The sequence below is a fragment of the Passer domesticus genome, chromosome 2 (genome assembly GCF_036417665.1).
Source record: "Passer domesticus isolate bPasDom1 chromosome 2, bPasDom1.hap1, whole genome shotgun sequence".
Lineage (NCBI taxonomy): Eukaryota > Metazoa > Chordata > Aves > Passeriformes > Passeridae > Passer > Passer domesticus.
In genome coordinates this window covers 68,246,943-68,263,891 of record NC_087475.1, presented here as the reverse complement: position 1 = coordinate 68,263,891, position 16,949 = coordinate 68,246,943, and the positions used below count along the sequence as shown (strand labels likewise).

At 39.8% G+C, this 16,949-nt stretch overlaps 1 long non-coding RNA gene across 2 annotated transcripts in view; it reads left to right on the top strand.

Annotated features, from left to right (window-relative positions):
- Positions 1-16,949, top strand: part of LOC135294142 (uncharacterized) — a 45,112-nt gene that overhangs the window by 12,711 nt on the left and 15,452 nt on the right. Inside the window, exons 3-4 of one of the 2 annotated variants that reach the window (XR_010356296.1) lie at positions 2,781-2,923; positions 9,840-10,406. This is a non-coding gene — a long non-coding RNA (uncharacterized LOC135294142). Of the gene's footprint in view, positions 1-2,780; positions 2,924-9,839; positions 10,407-16,949 lie in introns of those variants that run through there. The other variant, XR_010356295.1, reaches the window with a different exon arrangement.

Sequence of the window (16,949 nt, the reverse complement as noted above, 5' to 3'; positions counted from 1 at the left end):
GCTGCACTCAGAGGAGTTTAACAACCTGCTGTCCCCAGGATTGAGAGGTCCAGGAGACATCAAAACTTGGTCCAAAGATCAAATCCATTAAAAAACTTTCCCAAAATGCACACGTTTCTACATAGGCAAATGAGTGAAAATGTGCAGAAAATAGAATCCATATGGATGTGGAAAACCAGAATTAATAAATGACTATTCAAAGCTTAGGTGAAATTCTCTTTGGCTGTTAATGAAATCTTTTGCAAAGATATGGTGATTTTTAGCTTGAAAACGTTGAGAAATAGTATCTGAAACAGCACTTCTTGGTCTGTCTCATCATTCAGTTTTCAAGAAAAATTTATGGAGCTTGAAGTGTCTTTTGATTTTCTTGTTTTCTGAGCACCATAACTCAGCAGCTACCTACTATAAGGAATCATGAGAAAAGTTCTTCATGGATTGCAGTGAAGCACTGGCTGTAATAAAACTGAAGAACTTCTTGACCAAGGAGCATTCAAGAATGACCAGAAAAATGAGGCAAGGAAGAGCAAGCAGCTCCATTACTCTTTTCACTTCCATCTGCATGTGTCTCACACTAACATGGCTAGTGATGATCCTGAGTGCTTCATAGAGCAGCTGTGTTGGGATACCCATGCAGACTAGATGTTGCTCTGAGGTGAGGGAAAGAAGTAGCTTTGCACTGCTGCTGTTCTGCCCATGGGAGATAAAGGAAGTCGGGGCCCAAGGGATGAGTGCCCTGGACAGAAGGGATGTTTTGTGGCTGTGTGACAGTCATTTCAACAAAGGTCACAAATTTCAAAGTCGAAAATTCAAAGCTAAAAAAGAAATGCTTCAAGGAAGGATTCTTTACCTTCAGCTTTGTCCCACTTCCAGCTGCTAGTACTGTATTTTTACTCCATCTCTGCAAGCTTCAGGCATCTATCTGATGTTGGGAGGGGCAGTTTTAAGACAAGATCCCATATCTTTTTCTCAGGAAGTTTCATGTGCTGATTCAAGCACTTTGCTCTGTTCTCATTATCTAAAGGGAGAGCTAACTGATCTCAAGGTACATTTGTTCCTCATGAAAAAGGAGAAAATGAAGACTTTAAAAGAGAAGATGCTGTTGCTACTTATGTAATTGCTGCTATCTTGGGCTAAAACAACTTTGCAAAATTTTCCCCAAAAAAATGTAGTGTCATTTTATATCAGTACTTACATCTCCTTATGGCTTTAGGGGAGATATAAAAAAACTTGGACTATTTGCTTCATTCTCAGCCTTTCAGCTGATGCATAGCACTGTAAAACTATCTGACAAGACAAGTTATCGTGTCACTCAGTTTATGGCGAGGATATGATAACTTTATACCTGTGCAGAATTACATTTCTTACCTGAATACAAAGATGAAAAGGTGGGAGGAGGTAATGAAACCAAAGATATCAATAAAATCCACCTGACATAATCACTCCATGCAAGAAAGTCTTTTGAAGCTAAGATCTCTGGCAGAACCTGTACCTGTATCAGTAAGTGGTGCAACCCAAGAGGATTGGATCTGAAAAGACAAGGACGTGAGGCTGTGGGCTGGGTGTTTCTCTGCATTCAAGAGGCCTTCCCTGGGGTAGCTCTAACCTTCCTGCTTGGACTGAGCACCTAAGAATGGCTGCTGTGCTTTGAGTGCTTCCCTGGAAGGCATCTGACAGCTTATCTCCACTGGGAGGGGCACAGCTTGCACACAGTGACTCCACTCGTCTCCATGACCTCACCTGAGGTACTGCAGGTGGGGAAAACTGAGAGGCTTCCAAAACTGCACACCTGCCACAGACAAAAATTCTGCTATAGATGCAGCCCACACAGAGTGATCTGAAAGAAAGTTTTTCAATTCTATTGTTTTGAGGCACTGGACACAGGTGAATTTTTAATTGTGTCTGCACTGTTGATGAGCGGTTTGCTGCTGTTTTTTCCCTCCTTCTGCCCCCCCTTCCTTCCTTTTTTCTTCCTCTTTCCTTTAAAATCTTCTAGAATGAATAAGTAAAGCAAGATAATTCAGTGAGACGAATTACCATGCAATGAACAGGGGATTATTCTTCAGGCAAGAGATATATTACTGTTTGCATATTTTCAATGGAATGAGAAGAGACTTGTTTCACTGCATCTATTGATGATTGAGTGGTTTAGTTCAGAGCATCTCTTCATGCAAAAATGATTTCCAATGAACTACGAGATGAGACTGTCTAAGGACTAAGTGCCTATATTTTCTACTTCATCTTCTTCCTTTATTGTTTAGAAAAAAGAGGATGGGGTACCAGAGCTTACAACTGCATACACGTCTTATCTTTATTGGGCCAACCTTCTGGCATGTTTTTATAAAATCAGAGATTAATCTAAGGCAATTTTCAAATTGAAAGTGTAGGTGTTTGTTATGCTGCTGCCCATTCTGATATTTTTGGCCATCTGAATCGTATAAACATAAATAGGATAGAAGGATCCAGACTGAAATTGTCATTATAGAGGCAACAGATGGCTATGGGAACATTAAGTAAAGTCTGATTTGTTGCTGATCACAAAATGGAAAACTGTCAACAACAGCAGATTCTGATCACCTCTCTATGTTGGAAGACTAATTAGAGACTACTTTTAGCCTGGACAGGTTAATATTAACAGGTGAGATGCCCCTCAGTATGAGTCTGCACAAACCCAGTGACTCTTCAGGGTGCAAGATCCAAATCATACATATTTTAAAGATTCAAGATGTTAAAATTATGTTACCTAATTGTGGCTCCATAACCCTTGTTTGTTTGTTTTCTAGTCCAGCTCTGGAAGCACTGACACTGGCTGCCTTTAAGCTACTTCTAAAGGAAGACTAATCACTAACCAGGTGACTGTTGCATGCTGCAGATGGATTGTTCTCAATGAACTTTTCTTCTGCAAAGTCTGGACCAGGATTTGGAAGTGAGTGAGTGTATGTTGCTGTACTGCAAAGACTGGGGAGCAGTGGGGTTTGGAACTCCTCCTAATCCACCAGGGCTGTGTAGCTCTGCACAAAGTTTTGTATTATTTTGTATTCATTTGTATGGTCACTCATTTAAATTAATTGAAAACTTGCCACCTTGAAAATGAAAATACTTACAAATTGATAACCACCACCGCCACAGAGATATATAATGATAAAATTAAATATATACTTGCATATAAGCATATGTCCCAAGTCATTTGTAATTGCTGAAAAAATACATCTGATTTTAAAAAATCATTGGGAATCTACCCCCAAAATGACAGCTACTCTCCCTATCATAAAAGCTGGTGGCTGAATTGGCTCAATGTAACTGTCTCAACAAATAGGCAGAATATATTTTAAGCATGGATTGAGCAATACTGTCAACCTTAAAGTGGTCTTTGCAGGTTGAGGGAGTGTATGTAAATAAGGAGCGGAAAGTTCATAGAATTCTGTTTTGAAGTTAAGAAAGAAGGCATGATATGATACAAAAATGCAGTTTTGACTCAAGCTTTTCTGTAACAAAATATATGCATATGTTGTTTGAAAGTGGAGTTACTATGGTAATTTGTTATTTACCAGAGAGGAGTAATTGAACATTTTTTTTTCCTAACTGGTTTATGAACAAGTCACACCTGTTCCTGAGTGGGTTTAAATTATTCACCCTTCTTTTCTATGCCAAACTTTTCATGTTCAATTGCTTTGCTGTTTCAGATTCTGTACACTTCTTCCTCTGATGGCTGATGCCACTTCTCATTTGCAGAAGTAATTTTTTTTTCTATCTGACATCTCAAAGGATAAAAAAAAATTATTTTATTTAGAACCTCTGTCTATACATTAACAAAAACCCTATGCATTAATCATGTCTTTATATGTATATAAACTGTATATATTTAGGTAGATGTATATACACAACTGTATATCACTGAAACTTGGGTAAGCACTACTCTCTTTAAGATTGCAATGATTTAATATTCATCAGTTTTACCTCTTCATGCCAAAAGAATTCCCTGAACAGATGAGAAATTTGATCCATGGAAGAGAGTGTATAAAAACAAATTTTTTCCAAAATTAATTGATTTTCAGCTTTGCACAGTGTGGTGTGTACTAAGCCAGCTGCAGAAAAACACAGAGAGGTAAATGTCATACTTACTGAATTATAACAGCTGGAAAGCTTCCTCTGTCCTGTGGTTCATATGGAAATTTCAGGCGGGGTGTTGCTTTTTTGGGGGGTGGGGTGTGAGTTGTTCAGCTCACGCACAAAAATAAGTTGCAAAAATCAGCTTACTTTGTAAAACATCTGTAGGTTATCAGAGTACGTTAGTATCCGTTGATAAACCCTTGCCAGAAGGGAGGAATGAGATCAGCAAATCATGGGCATATTATGATTTGATCCTACCACATACTCAATTAGATCAAAGCTTACCAGCTCCAAATGCTCATTTTTAATTTTATAGTGATGCCTCAGGCCAAAGAAATGGGTGCCATGGCAGACATGTTCTGTGACGATAACTGAGACATTTAAGACTCAAAATATTAGTGATTTTTAGGACTATAATGTCAGCTTTAAGGATTTTTAATTAACACCTTCTGCATGCATTAAATATGCTCCTTTCACCAACAAAGTTTTTTTTTCCCCTTGAATTCTCTGAAAAGAATTTTGCTTCAGGTCTTTTATCACTATCAAGAAATAATAGCAAGCACCGCATTAAAAAGAAATTACCCGACAAAATGAAAGATTTGCTTGGCTGAGAACATGAGAGAATGCATACAGTTGTGGGGTAGCTCTTACTATTAATTATATTGCTGCATTCTTCAGAGGAGGAAACAAGATGTTTTTGTCAAAGTGCTGGGGAATTATAGGGTCTATGTTCAGGTTATGGTAGAAGGGTGGACAAATGCAGAACTGCCTCCAGAGAGACTAACAGCAGCTTCAGCCCTATGCATTTAAATGCCAGATGTGTTCAAGGCAGATGTTGTACCTGCACACACAGAAATCAGCACTCCTGACTGCCACTCCTGGATCTCATGAATCCATGGGCAACAGAGATATGGTTCCTCTTCCAACCTGCTGCTCAGTGGCCCAGAGCACCCCACACACCACTGCTGGTTGCTGAGACTCCTCTTCCAGGCAAGGTGTGTAGAGGAGCAGTTTTGCCACAACCATACTGGTTTTTGTCAATGGATTAGAGAAATGTGTAAACAAATTCACCGCTTTGTGCACCCAACTGCTCTGGCACACAGGGCACCTCACTGCAGAAAAGTTATCAGCTTTCAGAGAATGTACCAGCTGTTCCAAGGGAAGGCAATATTGTCTGTAAACTGTAAGAAGAATTCACTGATTGCCAAGAAAAAAATACCATTTCCTTCTTGCTTGTCCCGAACTCCACTTTCCCAACCTTCCTTACTCTTTGTTGCACAGATGCTACTTTCCTCTTCTTACCTGCTTCTTTGCTTCTCAGCTCCAAAACATGGGACAGCTCATGATGTCTCCTTATTCATGGTATTTGAACCTGTTTTTGCCTTTGGATCACAGCCCTTCTCTTCCTGCTCTTCTTAATCACATTACCATGGAAAATGGCTTTCTCAGCCCCTCCTTTTTTCTTTCTCCTCACTCCTGCTTTTCTTTCTCCCTCTACATAATCCCAGAAATGTCAGGTTTTATGTGCTCTTTATGGGACTCCAAAGGGGTCTGACATGAGTAATCAAGTCCAAAATTTCAGGCTGCTCTTTGTATGTGTCACACTTTTCAATAATGGCTTTCCCAAACTCCTCCTCCCTGTCCACAGACAGGGAAGCTCCAGTGTTTTGCCAGTGTGGCTTGGGGATGATTTGAGAGACCAACTGTTCATTAGTATGTTGGTAGAATCAAAAATCTGATAAAAAGCTTAACAATTTGGGACGAAATATTATTGATTAATCATGTCAATTACCTCATATTACTTTACGTGTGCTACTGAATTCTGCTGTAACACTGCCTCTGTAAATGTCTCAGGAGCTCTACTGTGCTAGGTATAGAAGGAAAGGAAAGACCCTGTTTGGGAGTCATGTTTCAGTTTTGCAGGATTTGTGTGGACTCGGTGTGAATCCCTGGCTCACTTCATTGCAAGATTGAGATTCTGCAGGCCTTTCATCCTATTCCTACATGATGTGCCAGCAGAGAGACCTGTGATATCTACCTCTGTGCAGGATCAGCTGGTGTTTATTTGTAGCTCTGGAGAATCTCTCCCTCTTTAAAACAATACTATCTTGGTGAACAAGACAAATTAAAAAAAAAAAATTAGGTTGTTCCTTCCAGCTGGAATTCGCAATTTGAGATGGACAAATTGGCATGGCTCCTCCTGTGCACAGGGTGTGCTCACGGACAGGAGGACACCCGAGCAATGTTGAAGGTTTGTTATGTTTTGTGCAGTGCTGGGTGCTCCACTTAGGCCTGTAGAAGCACTTTCTTCATCAATATCAGCTCTCTTCAAGATTTGAAAGAAACAGCCTTTTCAGTCTTCCTGCCTTTATTCTTTACTTTAAAATGGCTGTTCTCCTCAGATGCCTTTAGCTCCTTATAAAACACTTCTGAACTTTTTACCCCCTAGGTCGTGTGTTTTAAATGCCTGTCTTGTGGCCAATACCTCTTTCCATTTCAAATGCCCTTAAGAGTGGGATTTGGGGAAGGCTTTGTCTAATGTCATTCTTCTGGAATGGCTCAGAATCAGCCTGGGTATTTCAGGTACCTTTCCCCCTGGGAACTATGAATCTATTTATATCCTGAAAGGCTGGGCTTTGTACCTTTGTTTTTGATGTTACTCTGCAAGCTGGCAAATATGAATGCTGTAAGGCCCCAAAATCATGGAATGAAAAGAAATCCAAACCACTCTGGCAAAGCAGATTCAAATGTTCATGACCTTTAATGCCTATAAGAGCTGTTGTCATCATATCCTTCAGCTGTACAATGCAGGCCCATGGCACAGACTTGTCTTCTGATTGAGCTAGAATATGTTTTTCAAAGATTTCCACACCTTATTTAATTACTTCAGGTGATGGCAAATCTAGCACATCACTTCATAGGTTATGCCCATAGTTCTGTATTTGCAGTTCTGATCATCATAGGTGCAAACAATGACAAAGTAAGAGAGGCCACTATCAGAAATATTCTTCCCCTGCTACTCTTTACAAATTGGTGGAATCTTTATGAGGACTATTTTTCCATATTCAGGCCCTCACTCAGTTACTGACTTGCTGAAAAAACCCAAAACTGTGTAGGGCTGTTTCTTCAAAAGACTTTTCTGAGTGTGGAGAAGTGAGTTTCATCCCACCTTTGTAGTGGCACATTTGTTAACCCAAAGCCTGAATTCAGAAGCAGCCCATCTCCGATCTGTGGCTGTTTTGGAAAAGCTTTTTTCCTCTGTTCCTCTTCCATCCTGTTCCAAGCCCAAGGGAGCACTAACACAGTTACAGCTTCTAAGTGATGGCTCACTTTTGTCCCCTCTGTGGTGGACGAGTGGTGTAGGAGGACCTGAGCCCATGCACAGCTGCCAGTGAGTGGAGCAGGGCTGGCAGCCAGCCCTGGACAAGCTGATGGTGGGGCACAGAGAGGGCGTTAGCAAGCACAGTGCTCCAGCCTGGGCTCCTCATCCTGCTGGCTGAGCACGTGCTGGAGTCTGCTGGGGAATGCTGGTGCCTCAGACAGCTGATGACCTCTCTGCTCTCCACTCTTGGTCCCCCACCTGCTCTGTGGTGCCTTTGTTAGCCAGCATGACTAATGCTGCAATTACATGCCAGGATTTATCCGCGCTGTGAACTGACAGTTGACAATGTGAATTTCTCTCTCTAAAATCCTTTTGTGCTGGCATTTTGCAGGCAATATACTGGAATTTGTTTTTTCTGTCTGGGTGCTTACCATATATGCTTTGGTTAGTCTAAATCAAAATGTTAGACAGAAACAAAGACTACAAATTCCTCCTAGTTTTGTACAAATTTGCCAGATGTCAGTGTGAGTCCATCCTGGCCAATAATGCTTTTAACATTTACTTTGGTACTAGATATACCAGCTTCCAGCAGAGACTTGAAACAGCCTTGACCATTCCATTTGGCCTATATAACATTCAGCCTGCAGCTTCATTTTCATGCTGTCTTCAGAAGCCCTTTTTATCAACCGCTGTTCTGTGTTAATAGGCATTTATGTATTGACTTTTACTGATGGAAGAAACAGGTATTTTTAAAAATGTATTATTAGTAAAAAAATGTGAGACCTTATCTGGAGAAAAACATGTGTTTTATAGCAAGTTATAATATGAAGTTATTATATGCTATATTTTGTAGCATAGCTGGTACCGTTAAAGGGCTTTCATTAGTGCAGAAGTCACTTGCTCCTGATGTAAATGGGAGTTTTACTATTGACTCCAGTGGAGCCAGGGTTTCAACCATAATTTTAAGGCTTTTATTATAGGAAGAGGTTTATTGAGTGATTTTACAGTCTTGAGGGAAGAAAATCAGTCCAGTTTCCTGACTTATTTTTACACCTATGGCTCAGAAGAGAGACGCAGACAAAATCTATAAAACCAAATTTCTTTTATAGACAATGGAAAATGTACTGGGTTGAATTTATCTTGGTTGTGTTTGATCAGCTGTTCCTCTGACTCTGCATGCACTGTCTGTGCATAGTGGGCACATAGCCAGCCTGCTGTAAATGAACTGCAACAGCAGAAAATGCAGAGGAGAGAGACTATTTTTCTTGAAATAGCACTATGCAATGTGATGTTTCATGTTACTTTACAGACAAAACATAGTTACAGCAAAGTGGCTGATGTCTTCCAGCTAATTTTTTTACTAACTTGAACACAGGGGGAACAAGCTTCAAGTCATTCAGTTGATGTGTTGTTTAGATAAAAGAGACCATGAAAGGAAGAGGGAGTAAAATATTCAGTGAACTTGTGGTGTGCAGAAGGAGGGAAGAGGGCAGATGGAGAAAAAACTACAGAATGAGCACAGAAGAAGAAAAGCTATCAGAAAAAGGACTAATGAAATATTAAATGCCCATAAGTAGTCAGTGAAAACCTGTGCTGTGTAGCATTACTATTATGCTATCTCTCAAATTAAGACACATCAGCAAAGAATTCACTAAAAGCCTAAGTATAATTCTTCTCTGCTATTAGATGATTTCTGAAATGACTGGTTTATGTCAGTTTTGATGAAGCTGCATGAAACATAAAACATACCTTACATGTGGTAATACCTTGTGTCTAGTATCTTCTTGACTTTTCCTCTGTACACTAGATTATGAGGTGTGTTCACTGATGACTGAGATATAGCACAGGCTAAATAAATGTGTAAGATCACTAATTTTTCTCCTGGACATGGATTTAGGTGATGTAGAATAACTTGCTGGATCCTCCATGTCCTTCCTAGTAGTTTTTCCTGTAGGTGCTGACACAACATAGCTGTTATTGGACTGCTGTACCTAATATACCTGCCTGGATGAAAAATAATTTTCTAGCTTAATATTTTTGACAGATTTGTAATGGATACACATATGAATAATTTTATTTTCCTACACATTCAATTAATATTTTTTGGGTATAATCTATATTTCCAGCTGTGGTGTACAGACCCTGCTAGAACGGGGTTCTACCTTCAAATCTGAAAAATGAATAAAGGCCCTAAGAGAAAGATTCTGTTTTTTCCTTTTGAGTTTACAGCATCTCTATAAATATGAGGAATTATATTAGGTTTCTAGAGTGTTTTCTGTATTTTCCCTCATGGGGGCATATTTCCAGAGTCATAGACCAGTGCATGCAGGACAATTCATCTTGGCGAGGAAGAACTGGAGACTTCAGTAGTGGTGCCAGGACACTCACTGCTTGTGCATGTTGGCAGCAGGTGCCAGTGCCCAGCGTGTGCTGGGAGGTGTGTGTGCATGAGAGGCCACAGAAAATATGCCAGAGAACCAAAGGGGCTGACGGACATAGCTTCCCACACCACCCACAGAGAACTGTGAGTGTCAGTGTTTTCTTTTGCCTCTTGCTCTGCAGCAGTGCATGTGCTCGGGTAACCCCTGCCAGCTGTGCAGGCAGAGTTCATGGGCTGCAGCCCAGATGTCATCTGCAAAGGAACAAGTGTTTTGGGAAATGCAAGACTCTGCAAGCATGGGATTGTGGGATTTACCCTGCCAGATGATCCTACTGAAGGCCAACTGGAATGGCTTTGCTTGAACTAAGACATGAAACAATGGCTGCCAGAGCCTCATAGTAGGCATTTAATTTTTTTTGGCTTCGTTCAGGATGGGAGAAGCCTTCCGTTTTATAAATTACTCAGTAGGCCCATCTGAAATTATTTTCTTCTTGAGAAATTGCTCTGAGGACATTGTTTATAAGCTGCTGACCTTTAAATGGCCTTCTTGTTCCATTACCATGGTTCTTGGGTATTTAAAGCTCCAGGTCACTTTCACTTTTAATTGTGCTTTATTATTCTCCGCTGTTGCAGAATGTTTCAGTCAATTTAACTAGAAGGGAGTCTTATACACTTCCCTTAATGGATTGAATTTGGGTCATAAAAAAATGAACAATTATCCTTGCCTATTTTATTAATCTGAGTCTTGTCTCATTTATTTTTAAGTTTCTGTGGACCTCGTTTGAAGGCAGAAATAAGCAGAGTTTATTGCAGGTTAGCAGGAGACACTGTTCTCTACTGCTGGGGGTGAAAGTGTGATGAGGAAGAAGTAAGAGATGGGGAGAGTTTAATGCTGGTAGGGTTTTGAAATAATTGCATGGTTCATATATTTTGTTTCATAGTAAAGTGAAAATTAATAAAGCAGAGGCTTTATCTGACATTTAATCCTGACTGTACATAGAAGCTTGTTGAGCAAAGCATCAGCTTGCTTTCCTTTCCTTCATAATTTACTAATTAGACTTTAGTGGTAAAGTACTAAAGCTTAGTATAGATGAAATCTTGCATCTTCCTATTAACAAAAGTAATTATGAAGCACATAAAACACATGATGGTAACTTCAAATGCAGTTTCTGTAATACCCTGGCGGAATTGTAAGATGCCAATCAGCTTACTAGCTGTGAGCTTTCAACATGGGAAGTGGCTGGAATTTATTTTTAATTATAATTCTTCTCATTTTCTTCCACTCCATCCTAATTCTGCCTTTCTCTTCTTAAACCTTTTTGCTCAGTTTCTTCTCTCACTCTTTCATCAGATTCTATGTCTGTAATTAATGACGTTAATTTTAAATGTTAATTTTAAATTATGTTAATTTTAAATATTATGTTGCTTCATCTGCAAGATAGTTTCTGTTTCAAGTAATATGAAAACTGCACAAAGGGATTTGACCCTAGGGGAAAAAAATGCATGCCTGAAATTTCCCAAAGCCCAAAGTTTCAATCTAAACCCACCTATCTAGATGTCGCTAAACCTTCCTTTGAAAGTTTCCCTTTATAAAAAAATTTCCCCCAGTCTGAGCAATTTATGGTTAGTTGATGCCTTAGCCCAATGATGGCGCAGAAAATAAGAACCCTTTTGCCTGCAAACTCCAGGGTCCTGAATTCAATCACCATTCTCCAAACACATACAGTATATGTGCAAAGATTTGATTCCTCATTAACTGCAGCTGTGGTTACTTCCCTTTAATACACAGTTAGAGGCTCAGTGTAGGTAAATACCAGGAGGTGCCTGTGAAGTAGATGATCTGACTTCTTCCTCAGCATCAGTAGCTTAACATCTTTATTTCCTGTGTCCTACAGGAGCACTGAAGCCAACAGAGGAAAAGGATGAGGAGAAAAAATTATCCTCCCAAAAGTTTTTGTGAATTGTTCCTGAGGACTTGAATACAGGAACTGGAATCCCATCTTTTCTCCATTTCTCCTTTTCTTTTCTCTTCCGGAAGGGAAATGTCACCAAGTTTTCTACTCATGCTCCCTTTCTGACCTCATTCCTGTGTGCAGTGAGGACATACTCCTGTGGGGTGTGGTCCCCTCTCCTCCATCTCTGCCCATCAGCAGGTTTTGTTAAGGGAATTACCTTGGAGAAGAAGAGGGAAGCAAAGGCCAAGGTACCAGCAGGTATTGAGTCCCACAGCTGTGGCAATATTCAAGACCTGGGATGCAGGCAGGGGAAAGCTGATGTCCCAGGATAAGCGACTCAGCTGCCATCCAACACTCTCAGCTCTTTTATGCCATTGCTTAGCCTCCGTGCTGCTGACTAACTCCCACATGAAGAAATGCTGATGTAAGGAGGGTAGTTTTGGTGTGCTGGTGGCAGTCTAAAAAAAAGGCCAAAGTGAGTTTTGTTTGCAGAAATAATGTTTTTTTTTTTTTACCAAGTAAAAAAAAGATAGTAAGGCTGGAAAAATACGACGTGCTTTTGTGTGCACAAGCATCCCTGCAACAAGAGTAGCAAACTGAAAAGTTCTTTTATGGTGAGGATGATGCAGAACTTACCTGCAACACAGTTTAGTCCAATTGATGAAGTTACTGAATCATATAAACTGCTGTGGGCTTCACCTCTCTTGATGGTAGACATCTATAGTAGTTGCTAATGTTTGAGATAGGTCTCTGTGCTCAAGCCATTAGATTTCAATTAATTGATCTGTAGAGCTCTCTATTGCCTTAATGACTGATTAAGAGAATGTAGACAACTAAGTCACATTAGATCATATTCTCAGATGCTTACATTTGATCCAGCAATTCTCTGCCAATGTGTTTCAATTGCAGGAGGATCATGTGGTGGTTGGCAAGGTGAACTTTTGGTATTTAGGCCAGATGATTGACATATTTTGCCAGGAGACAGGTAAGGACTGAGGGACTCAAGTCTAATCCTGAAATACTTGATGTCTTCTAGTCATACTAAGAGGAGTTAAGAACACTTATTTCATTTGGAAAGCACTTGTTAACAGAAAATTCATGCACCATAGGAAGCTCTTGTGAGCAATTTACATATTCTAATTTGATCATATGGTATCTCATGCTGGAAATAGGTTAATGCTTTACATTCATAAACTTCAAAGAGAACAGTAGTAGCAGAATTATTTGACATCATGTATTAAAATGTATGTTGGCTGAACAGAAACATGACCGGATACCAATATTAGGATCACAGAAGTTTTCAGATCCAATCCAGATAGTGGGAAGTGAAGATTTGTACTAAGCAAGATGGGAAACCATTGTGGGCACCTATTTTATAAACTTGTGTACCTGGTAGTTTCTGCCTAATCACAGGAATTTTGCTAACTGCTGCCCTGCAACATGCGGATTCACAGCTAAGGTGATGTTTATTTTGTATTTGATTTATGTGTGTAGGTCCTGATGCTCTCTTGCAAACATCAGATACTCTTTTGATCCTCATAATTTACTGGTCTCATTGATTACATCTATGCTGGTAAATAAAACAGATGCATACCCACTGTCTAACTGAGGATAAAAGATGTGTCAGATCTCATGGTGCTGGAAGGCCAGGAAATGACCTCCAGGACTGATGGTACCAACTGGGTTGTACTCACAATGCCACTCTGCAGCAAAGTGTGTCTGCCATACGGTTTCTTGGCCCAAATTGTGGTTCAAAGACATAAGAATGATTCTTCTGTGGTTTCTTTTTTTCCTTTTTTTTTTTAAACCTCTAAATATCTGAGATAATGTCAGCAAAATGTCAGATCTTTGAAAGTGACATTTTCACAACATGAAACTGAGGACTCATCTCTTATAGCCTGGAGTGCATCTGGGAATATTGAATCCTTTGAGGATATCATTGGAAAGCAGAAAGAGACTAACTGGCGCATTGTCCATGCAAGAACAGCTGCCCAAAGGGAGCTGCTCCCAAATATGCCTTTTCAAGAAACTAACTTGGAGCTGCTGAGAAAGGTGTAATGTTTAAGTAGAGGCGATGCCTGAATGTCCAGTGTGTGAGCAAACTTCCTGCTCCTCTTTTTGCTCAGAAGTGGAGATTCTCAGAGGCACTTTGCAGCAGTGAATTCCAAAGTAAATTACTTTTCACGAAGACCCATGTATCTTTGTAGCAGCTGGATACCAGTTGATTTCACTGCTTATTCTTTGCCTATTGTGTTATGAGTGAAGATAAAGCAATGGAGGCATCTATAGTCCTTATTCTGCTTGTTAGTCTCTTCCTGTTTTTTGCACAGATGTGTCCAACAAAGAGAAGTGTCTGGCTCCTAGGCATCACTCTATTAGAAATCATGAATGGTGGTTTATTTTTATTTAGTGCCTTCACATATGTAGTGGGTTGACCCTGGTTGAATGCCAGGCATCCACCAAAGCCACTCTATCACTCCCCTCCACACCTGGACAGAGGAGAGACAATATAACAAAGGGTTCATGAGTTAAGATAAGGACTAGGAGAGATCACTCATCTAATACCATCACAGGCAAAACGGACTTGAGTTAAGAAGTGAATTTATTACTAACATAACCAGAGTGGGTTAATGAAAAATAAAATAAGTCTTCAAATCAAATTTCCCTACCCCCTCCTCCCCCATCAATAACTCCCCAGCTTTACCTTCTCCCCCTCAGAGGTGCAAGGAGATGGGTAATGGTGCTTAAGGTCAGCTCATTACACATTGTTCCTGCCTCTGCATGGGGTTCCTCCCATAGGAAATAGTCCTCCATGAACTTCTCCAGTGTGAGTCCGTCCCACAGGCAACAGTTCTCTGTGAACTGCTGCAACATGGGTCAGTCTTCCATGCATGCAGTCCTGCTTCAGGCTCCATGGGTACACCCATGGAGTCATAGGTTCACCAGGAAACCTGTTCCAGTGTGGGCTCTGCTCTCCACAGGTCTGCAGGTCCCTGTACTCCCCTTTGCTACCAAAACCTGGCCACATAAACCCAATACACCTTATAAAAGTCTTTCCAACTTCCTGGTTGCTTCCATTACCTGCAATTATTTCAAGACATCAGATAATCAGCTAGGAGCCTAGAAAACCTTTTTGGTCATTCAAATTTTTTTATTAATTTTGTGAACTAACTTGAACTAAGAATAAACCTCAGAGATTTTGGCTACCGCAAAGTAGGTGTCTAGCCTCAGGGCAAAGCATGAATTCCAATTTTCATAGACATGAACACATGCACTCCTATGTTAACTGGGATGTTTGGTGCCACTGGAAACCTGGCCACTTTTGCTTGTATGCTCCCATGCAATCTCGAATGTCTACGTTGAGAATTCCAAATTGGAAAATTCCAAAGTGGTTTGGCTTTTGAACCATCTCCAACCTTATATTTTTTGTGAAACAGTAATCTCCACTATCATTGCTATAGGCATCCTTTCCAGTGCATTTTCAGTAAATCTTGTGATATATCCACAGAAAATGGGGTGATAGCTGTTACAATACAATAGAGTGTTGGACTAAGGCATATCTCTGATGGACCTGACAAAAACAACAACACCCTTACAAGGGCACCTTTTCCTTAGAGTTTCTTAAGTACTTAAGTACTTATGTACTTAAATGAGTTTATATTTTAAAATTTCTGCCTTTTCCCTTTTTTAATTTTGTAAATCCTTTACATATTGTCCCATTATTTGGTATGGTTGCACTTACAGCCTACATTAAACAGAGTATTTTTCTTTAGGAAACTGGGAAGAAGTACCTGTTAAGGCTCTGTGAGTGAGAAGATATCACAATGAAAAATAGCAGATATTGTGTGCTCCATAAAATAGAGTTAATCTTCAGTTCTGAATCATATTTGTTAATAAAGGCAATCTGTTAATGTGCTCAGCATAATTGATGGCACCAGTGGTGCTACATAGTCAGGTGGGTCTTGCTTGGGGGAAAAGAAATATGTTTGCCCCTTGCCACTTTTACTGATATTTGGTTCTTGTATCTTTAGTCAAGATTGAATTGTAAGTGCCTCAGAATACAGTCCAAGATCCAAGAACTGTACTTGTGAAGTAGATAGGATACTTGTTTCTAAAAAATGAATAAACTCCTAATCTATTTTTGAATAACAAATCTTGATTTGCATTAATTTTTTGCTAAAATTTGCATTTGCAAAGTCGTCTTGCATTGAAAAGCCTTTCTAAAAATACTTTAAAGGGGGAAGAAAGTAATAACTATTGCAAGAATAATGAGAATAATCAAATTAAAAGCATCTTAAATTAAAGGTAAATTAATAACTGCATTAAGAATTATACCGTGACTAGGAAGGGAAAGGAGAGGAAAGTGTGAAAGCAAAAAAGTCACAAGTATTCTGTGGCCTGGGACTTCCCAGTCTACATAGTAATCTGTCCCATGGGCATAACACGAAGCATTCAAAAACTGAAAGGTAATGATGGGAAGAACAGCACAAAAATTTAGTGCAACTGCTGGCTCCCATGGTACCTTCTCCCAAACAGCATACTGGGGTTGGGTTTCAGGAAGAGCTGGGCAAGTCAGTCCAGTTTAAGACAAAAATGCAGTAACACACAGCAAAACCCATCTCCTTTGTGTTATGTTAATTCTTTAATTTTGGGATTCTCAGATAAAGCAGGAAAAGTTGACAAGAGCTGGACAGGAGTTTTGTGGGAATACCTTTTCCAGTGAAATACATTTTGCAATCTGTCAACACAGAAATATTTTATGGTAGAAAAGCTGCTGGTTTCATCCATGTTCTCACTTAATTGCTCATATAGCTTTTACAAAAGTAGACCTATTTAATGACTCCCATGTGTAAAGCACAGAATCAATGCTGTGTTTTAGTGTCTCCTGAAATTACCTTTTAACATTATTTCCCTTTCAGTTTTACCTGTGATGTGAGATGATATTCTTTGCATCAAGCAGCAGCAGTCCATCAGAGCAGTGTTTATAATCTGTGAAGATCTGTAGCTGTCTAATCTCAGCTAAAGACTTGCAGCTCCCAGATAATAAAATGTTCACAGAATTTAATTGACCCACGTCTGATCCCTTATTGAACCAGTGGTGGCCCAGGGCTTGTAGCTGAGCTTAAGATACAATTATGTGTATTCAAACTATGTCACATTACAACCCACCTAAGCATCTTATTTC